The following is an 8918-nucleotide window of genomic DNA, read 5'->3' as shown; positions in this document are numbered from 1 at the left end:
GTACGTACTAATAGAATTTGTAATTAGGTGTAGAACATTTTATAAATTAGGATTCAGTTATTGTAACGACTTCAAGAGAAAAAACACACAAAAAAATGAACTTCAAAAATTGTATGTGCTAATAAAAATAGAGTTTAGGTCTTGAAATAATGTAACTTCTAAAATTATGGGTTAGATCTTTTTTAATTGCATCAATACAATGAACTTGAGGAAAATATATGTACTAATAAAATTAGGGTTGAAGTCTTAACTAATATAACTTCTAACAAATTAGTGTTTATATATTGTAACTTCAAAACCTAAAACACCAAAACATTAAATTTGAAAAAATATATATGTATGAAGCATATTAGTATTTATATCTTTGTAAAATATAACTTATAAAAAATTAAGATTAAAGTATTTAAACTTCAAAGCATAAAACATCAACAAATTAAAACAATTTTTAAAAAAAAGTACATACTAATAAAATTTGAATTTAGGTCTTGAAAAATTGTAACTTCTAATAAATTGTGACTTAGGTGTCGTAAATTAATATCAAATATAGGATATAAAACATTAATTTTAAACATTGCATGTAAAAGACATTTTTGTTCTATAAGTATGGATTCTGGCATGCATCAACGATCCATACTAATTAACTAAAAACATTTTAACTAATAAATTTCATATCCATTAAATTAAATATCTTGTGATATACAATCAAATTTAAACCTATTGCTTAAATTTTGAATCTGTCATTGAGCTCAAATTGATATAGCTAAAGCCTTCAAGATAGTTTAGTCATTAAACATTAAACTTATTCAAATTTCCTTCTTGGAATGGAAACTTCTAATAAATGTTTGTGTCCCAAATTCTCACTTACCTTATCTTCCCTCTATATAAGAAGTAATCCCTAGGGTTTACTTTTGGCTGTTGAAAATCCCCAACAACCTCCAATGACATATATCTACATGAATCAAGTAAATCAATTTTCCTCTTCATAATCTGTTCATTTGTACTATTGATTAGGGTTCAAATAGTTGTTCATAGTTCTAATAGAGTTTTATGTGTAAAATATGATGTTGTGTTTCTATTTGATGAGTTTAACTGCTTTGATATCCTTTACTTGATTCAAGAGTGTTCTGAAAACAAGATTTTCTATCTCCACAAGGTACGGGCAAGGTTTGGGTAAGTTGTTGTTTTTAGATGAGTTTAATTCGGCTAAATTAACACTTTTCTGAAACAATTCTACTTCTTAAGCTTTCTCTGAGCCAAGGGTTTATCAAAACAATCTTTCGTGGTTAAGGACGCAAATAACTTATGCACTTCAAATTAAATAATTTATAAAAAAAGTACTTTTGGAGAAAAACAATTTGTGTTTTGTGTTGTATGTGTTCAAAAGGACTTCTTATTTCTACCACACACCTCGAAAGTATAGAAAAGTCTATCCAAATAGGCTACTAGAAACGTAAGAATTTCTATTCTTCCAAACTTCCGATATTTCTTAAAAATTTCATTGATTACGTCTATCAAGAATGCAACAATTGTGAATGGAATATATTGCCATGATTAAAAAGAATGACTACAGAGAAATAGACTTGTCTTAATTGTTGATTATTAAGGAATCTCGTAATTTGAATAAGGAAACTTACTGTGTATCCCTTTCACATTCTTTTTTCTTATGTTGTTTCTCATTTATTTTTGCAGGTTCTCATTCTTTGTCCCTATTGTTGTCGTTATTTCCTTATCCGTCAGCCTAGGTTCATCTTTCCGAAGTTTCCCTATGCACTTTTTTTATTATATTTTTCAGCTCTTACACATTCTTTGTAATGAGATGTGAAGGTTGTATAAACTTGAAGTCTTCATCCATATCGGTTTTAGTGTGCATTCTTTAGTTATTATTGGTTAATAAACATTATCAAAAGATCTAAACTTCTTATACAAAAATCAGAATATCAAAATAGTTGCATTACATTGCTCCAATTTGTTTCTAGTTCAAGATATTGAAAACCCTTTAGTATAAAGGTAACAAGAGCACCGAGAGGATAAAAATCTACTTCCTCTTAGTGAACAAAGGGAATATAATAATTCTTACATAAGAACACAGTGGAAGGAATTATATTTCCTCCTCGTGCTCTTGTTACCTTTGTGCAAAAGGGTATTCATTATCTTGAACTAGCAACAAAATGAGCAATGTTTTGCAAACATTTTGATATTCATATATTTGTATTTGAGATATAACTCTTTTGATAACTTTAACACTAATCAATAATAAATAAGAAAAGCAAAATAACCAATATGGATGAAGACTTCCAACTTCTACAGCCTTTTGATCTCGTTACAAAGAATATATATGATCTGCAAAATATATTTTAAAAGTATGAACAAATGTTTGTGTCCCAAAATTCTCACTTACCATATAATGCCTCTATATATTCAGATGTAGAAGTTAAAAGTAATCCCTAGGGTTTACTTTTGGCCGGTGAAATTGACAGCAACCTCCGGTGACCTACATCTATATAAATAAGGTTAGTCAATTTTCCTCTTCCTAATTTGTTCCTTTGTACTACCTTTTAGGGTTCAAATCATCGTTCATAATTCTAATAGAGTTTTATGTGGAGAATTGGATGGTGTGTTTCTATTTGATGAGTTTAACTGCTTTGATATTTGTTACTTGATTCAAGAGTGTGTTTCGAAACAAGATTATATATAATGTATGGATGAGGTTTAGGTATGTTGTTATTGTTAGATGAGTTTAGTTCTGCGAAGTTAACATTTTTCTGAAACAATTCTAGTGCTTAAGCTTTTTCTGATCCAAGGTTTTCTTAAAAAAGTCTCTCGTGGTTAAGGACGCAAATAACTTATGCACTTCAAATCAAATCATTTATTAAAAAGTACTTTTAGAGAAAAATAATCTGTGTTTTGTGTTGTATGTGCTCAAAGTGCCTTTTTTTTTGGCCAAACACGTATGCACATGTTCTTTTTTTTGTTTGTGATTTTAGCCTCCAAGAAGCCTATACCCAAATAGGCTACTAGAAACTTAAGAATTATTATTCTCTCATTTCATTGCTCCCTAGTTTTTGGTCTTGGGTGCATTGGGCCTAACTTGCCTCTTTAGTCTTTTCTTCCTTTTCAAACACACTAAAGACCTTAAACAAGGCTAAGAATATGGTGAGTGCTTTACCTCGCTGAATGTTCGTACATTAGGGGGAAAGTAGGTCATGAAAAATTTAACGTACGAATATTACAAATAAGCATATATCTAACTTTGTGGAAGCAATCATACTTACAATAATTTGTTAAGAACTAAACACATATATATATATATTTTCTCCATTTGTGCTTTGCTCTTAAAGTCCCAACAAACTTCAACCCCAAAAGTTGAGTTGAAATTTGGGAATGATTGCAATCCGGCTTGTAATCCCCTTGCGAGTAAGAATAATTCAAAGAGATATACTTTCATTTTAACCGTCCTGCAAATGGATTCTTGGTGCGTGATGAGCCCACAAAGGGATCTAATGTATTGCACATAACCTTTTGTTTCTATGAGCTTACTGGTTTTGTTTTATTGTCTGTTTGTGAGTGGTTCATTTAATGCTACAGTGAATGTATGGCGTGTTGAACGTGGGAGTCTTCTTTAAAGCCTAAATACTTCCACGTAATGGATGTGAACTCATTATGTCTAGTATAATTAAGGCATTCTTAATAAATAAGTGTTCTCAAAGGAGATGGCCTTTGGTGAATAGCGAGGCGAGACTCAACCTTTGCGCCTATTACCAGCTAGGCGAGGCGATCTCTAAATCACGAGCAAAGGCGAGGCAATGACGAGTTGTGAGTGGGAGGTGAGGCGAGCCAATAAAGGCGTTACTTTTTTTAAAAAAACTATATTTGCCTGATTTAGTAACTAAAAGGTAACATTACAGTTTATTTGGAGTTTTGGATAAATACAATAATGTTCTCTTTTTTCTCTCCAGTTCAGGGTAGCGACTCTCTTCTCGAGCTTCGCAATCTCCAAGAGGTACTTATTCTCTCTTCCTCTTCAATTTTTCTTTCTCCTCTGCTGCATGACCTTTAGCAGGTACATTTTTAGCAGTTGTTTTCTTCTTCTTCTTCTTCTATTCTTCTTTCATGTGTTGTAAGTTGTGTGCACACTCTTAGTTTTTTCTTATGTTCTATTATGTCTATATTCAAAAGGGAAAGTGCATTGCCGCGCGTCAGGGATAACCCTTGTTGCATTTCTCCATCCAAAAACTTCTATCAATACCTAATACCTATTCCTTTTATTTGGGTGGGGATGTAGGGGGGGGAGTGGAGTGAGAATTACGTAGTTGTGTATGTTTCACCAGGATCATCAAATTTTAGTATCCTTTTTGTTGATTTTTTTTGTGTTGTACTGATAAGGTTCTCTTCCATTTTGAATCCAAAAAACCTGTTTACTCTATTGTATCTAGTCTAAGTGGTGAAACTTAGCTAGTAGGTCATTGGATAAAAAAGTGAATATATGGTTCGTGAAGGAGGCAAAGATTATAAAAACCTACAATGACAGTAAAAGTATTTTTTAAGTGTGTTGAATCATGGAAGGAAACAAGGTTGCAGCTTCTTTTGCAAACAACAAGGTTTTTGTTTTTTATATTTGACTGTAGAGGTTGAGGAATAGCACTTTAAATGAACCTGGGAACACAGAGGAAGGAATTTCACAATTCAAGAAACTCCGTCGTGCAAAAATGGAGATTGTAGATATGCTTCTTTTGATATAACACACAGTGTACAGTTTACCCACGGCAAGCATAAGTTTAGGTTAAAGAATGATTTGGTCGGCCCTAACTTTTTTAAACCAGTTCGTTTGTGACAAATAAAAAAAATTTTCTACAATCTTCTTTCTGAAAGGTAGAGTCTCTTAAATTCTGAAATTCTCAAGTCCTCTTAAAGTATTTCCTCAACTTCTAAAATTGACTATCAAACACAGAAACCTTGTTGTTAGAAAAAGAAGCTGCAACATTGTTGCCTTCCTTGTTCCAACACATGCACTTCAAAAGTACCATCATCGCCATTGAAAGTTTTTACAATCTTGGCGTCCTTTACTAATCATATATTCATGCATTTATTAACTGACCCACTTGACAAGTATTCACCGCTTGGACTAAATGCAACAAATTAAACAATTTTCGTGGATTAAAAATGGTAGAGAACCTACTCAGTAAAAAAAACCTCCAAATGGAACAGAGTTATTATTAGTTAAAGGGGTATTTCTTTGTGGAGCTCTGTACTCAACTCTTGTTTAGAGTTCGTATAGTAATACTTTGTCATTGTTTTTGTATCTTGGCAAGGATAAGTCAAGAAAATTACAGTTGAATTGGTTCAACGGTAACCATTTCAAGAAATGGAGGAGTAAAATACTTTTCTATTGAAGTCTCTGCTCAATATTTCTTATGTGTTAACTTAGAAGAGTCCTAATAAAGTTGAAAACACCTTCATAAATGATGATAAACTTGTTTCTCATACAAAGAAAGTGGAAAAGCATGATGTTGATTCTTACGAGTGTCGGTATTTTATTCTTGATTGTCTATTATATTTGATAATTTTTATGATTATTATAACAGATCTTACTCTAATACAAAAAAAAATTACAAAACATTGCAGAGTAAATAGGATATCAAAGAAGGCGGAGCAAAAACATAAGTAGCTAGTAGCTTTTTCATTTTCAAATAGTGGACAACAAATCAATGGTTGATCAAGGTCAAGACTTTATAATGATTGTTGGAGAGCTCCGGTCAGTGGCGGATCTAGGATTTGGAGGTTGTGGTGCTCTCATCGCTACAATGATGCCGACAAAATGTTCATTATGGAACTTCAAAATATAAAACTTAAACAGATGAAGAAGTCAAATTGGGGTGTGTGTGTGTGTGAGTGTGTGTGTGTGTGTGTATATATATATATATATATANTAAAAATACAAATGATGAGTAAAAGAAAAACTATTGACAAACAAAAATTAATATGAATACAATTCTGGTATGGATATAATTTTCACAACCTTCTTTCTTTGACTCTATCTATCTTCTTCGTCTGCTATGTGTTTTTTTTCATCAAATCCAAATCTAAATTTGTATTCACTTGTGCATTTGTAAAATTCTGCCTCGTCATCCAAAAAATTGTAATTACCCAAGTAAATCAGAAAATGTTTATGTCAAAACTTCCAAACAATTTAATGATTCAACAGTTAACAAATACTTGATCAATTATATTTCACCGATTATATCGAAGTTCCAGTTGGAAATTCCTTCTCCAAAGTTGGTTGTCAACGAAATTATCCCTTCTCAAAATCTTCTTGTCAAACAGGAAAAAACGCAAATTTAATCGAATTCACTTCAATAAAGAGGATTTTAGTATGTCATTTTCCGCCAATATAGGATAGCTGATGATTGTGAGAACGAAGTTGAATTTTTCCATTATAGCTACACATTAGCTTAACATTTTGATTTGTCAATGTTGTCACGCCAAATTCATGCGAGAATGATGAAGATGACAGAGGATTTGATTTTTTGGGGATTTCTTTAGATTGTATTTTTCATAAAGATGAGAGATATTAAGTGATATGTTTCTTTTATAAAATATTGAATTTGTAACTGTTAAAATATATTAAGTGATATGTTCCTTTTTAAAAATATTCTCTTTCCTAAATTTTTCCTTTCTACTATTAAATAATTGTATTCTTTCCATTAGAACAGATAAAAACAATGTGAATTAGATACATAACAAAACTAAAATGTTGACATTTTTAATAAATATTGAAATTGTGTCTAAGAGATCCTATTAAATGCTAAAATATTGACATTCTGAAAAAAATTTCATTGAGATAAAAATTACATAAATACACAATTTAAGATATCATAATCTCTAATATTGTTTACCATTTTAAAAAATTATAAAAATCCTGGTCGGATACATCTTTGTCATTTTTCGGATACACCCTTATTCCCTCTTGGATACATTACTATCCCCTCTCGGATATATTCATTCCCTCTAAGATAAACCCATATCCCTCTCAGATACATCTCTATGTGAGAGGGATAGTAAGTTTTATTTTTTATTATAATACTAATAAGTTTTATCTTTTATTTTCTTTTAGGAGGTAAATTGTATAGTATGATAAAAATAATTTTTTTAGAAATAATAATTCCTTTATTATTAGAAAGTTAAGATGTTAGATTATTTACACTAGTATAATCATGTTAAAAGTTTTATTTTTTATGAGTTTCTTTAATCATGTTTGTAATTATTTCAAACTATTGATGTATTTTTTATAATTTTGTGTTATTATATTATTAGACTATATTGTAAATTAAAAATTTAAGGATCCATAGGGCTTACGCCCTACATCTCAAGGCTTACGTCTCGCCCTACACTAAGTAAAACGCCCCGCCTCACACCCTGCCTTTTGACACATCGATAATTGGGATAAGTTATCCCTATCTGTGGATGAAATATTAATTCGGAATAAAAATGTAAAATAACAAAAGTATCTTCTTATATCCTCTTTTATAAATCGACAACGTATTCTTAGAGGTTATTTTTGTAAAAAAATAATTTATTCTTAGAAATTATATCATGCATATTTGATAAACCCTTAAACTTATCACATCGTAATTAATCTGAGCATATTTTAGACATTTTAGTTGAGTAAATTAAAACGTGTCATTAACCTAAGAGTTGAAGAGCCCACCGCAACAAAGGTCTGGAACTTTCTCTTTTGCGCTCATTACATTCTGAAATTCCTTTTTGAATTTCATAATAATTTGATACTTTCATTATACATCAAACATCATTAAAGTGGTCATCAAAAAGTTATAAGAGTATTATTTCTATTCGAAAAATCATATATATATATATATATATATATATATATATATATATATAGATATACACACACATATATATATACTTAGTTTTGAACAAAAAAAATGTAGGTTTATAAATTTAACACTTCATCATAAAAAAGACAATCATATTTGAACATGATAGCGAAAACAATCCTTAAGAAAAACTATAATAAATATTACTTTTAATAAATGAAAAAGGAAACGTATATTTTGTAGAAACTCAACATTAGAAAAGAAAAAGAAAAGCAAAACACAACGAGTAAAGTGCAAAAAAAAATAAACTTAGGCACGTAAGAGAGAAAAAAAATAAAGAAAAATCTAATTGAATAATAATAATAATGTATTGACTTGGAATTGAACCCACACAAAACTAATGATTAAGGGAGAGGAGAGTTTATTTTAAAAAAAAATTAAAAAAAAAGAGTTGGCTGGGAATCAAACCCCAATGCAAAAGTTAAAATATGACCTTACGCTCTCCCATACCACCAGTACCGCTGTGCAACTAAGACTGTATATCCTACTGGTGCTCTCTTTTTGTATATATACTAGTTCTCTTAATTTCTATATAAATATAAATAGTTCGATACAAGGTTAGTAGGTACTTCAGCACCCGAAAGTGCCTATGTGGGTCCACCTCAGGCTTCGATTCGAGGAGATAAAAATTGGAGATAACCTTATTTTTTGTGGCATAATAGATGAACTTCCACCTTCTTTGAGGGAATTTCAAAAACCTATGTGGAACAAACAAAAGGAAACCTCTCATGAGACACTGATAATGTGAATTTGTATGGAAGAAGAGAAAGCGTTCCAAGATGCACTTTTATTATTAGAAGAGAGTAACATCACAATGAGGTAAATTTAATTAGTTCAAATAATGCTACTCCTGAATCTTACAGAACTCTTCCTATAAAGCATAAGAAGAAAAATTTGAAGATATATAATAGTGGATCTCTCAAAAAAATAATGGTACAAATAGCCATGAACAAAATTAACAAACTCAAGAAAATGGATTGTGCTTTGTTTATGGAAAAAATTGAAGGATTTCTCAATTTTGCA

This window comes from Solanum pennellii, chromosome 7 (assembly GCF_001406875.1).
Source record: "Solanum pennellii chromosome 7, SPENNV200".
In the NCBI taxonomy this organism is placed as follows: domain Eukaryota; kingdom Viridiplantae; phylum Streptophyta; class Magnoliopsida; order Solanales; family Solanaceae; genus Solanum; species Solanum pennellii.
This window is presented reverse-complemented; position numbering follows the sequence as displayed.